Raw genomic sequence first — 624 nt, 5'->3', positions numbered from 1 at the left:
TCACCCGATAAACCGGCTCGATATGGACGGCACCATCCTCGAACGCTTCCGGTGGCCCTTGCACGCTCTCCACCTGATGATCGATGCGATTGTCCCCGATCTCGTACGATCGTCCCACCCGAACCGTGTTCCCGCCATTTTTCTGAAGCTGCCTTCGACGTCTGGCACCTTTGTTGCGACTCTTTCGTAAACGAAACGACATCGATCGACTCGGTCGAACCTTCGAGGCGCCCTTTCTGAGGTGCACATGGACGCTAGAGCGCGCCACTGAGCTGAACGACGTCACTTCCGGTCGAAGAGTGGTGAACGTTATCTTGCTTATGTCGGTACCATTGTCGTTTCTCGGTTGCAACGGCTGGTCCTTCGTTTGTAACCGTCTGAATGGGAAAAGAGAGAATTAGTATGGACGACGAACGAAAATATTTTCTGGAAGGCAGTTTTTTGGTTGGAGAAAAGAGGTTAAAAATCGAATTTGTATATGGTTAATTTATGCTGAATTAAATTTTTTCCCTGTGACAGTGCGAATGGTTTTGGAGTGATTTATTAGATGGTGCTCTGTAAATACCTTTTTTTTAAGTTTTTTTTTTTCTTTTCTATAGGGGATAAGGTTGACGATAGCGTTTG

The sequence above is a fragment of the Dufourea novaeangliae genome, unplaced genomic scaffold (genome assembly GCF_001272555.1).
Source record: "Dufourea novaeangliae isolate 0120121106 unplaced genomic scaffold, ASM127255v1 scaffold7, whole genome shotgun sequence".
In the NCBI taxonomy this organism is placed as follows: Eukaryota; Metazoa; Arthropoda; class Insecta; order Hymenoptera; family Halictidae; genus Dufourea; species Dufourea novaeangliae.
This window is presented reverse-complemented; position numbering follows the sequence as displayed.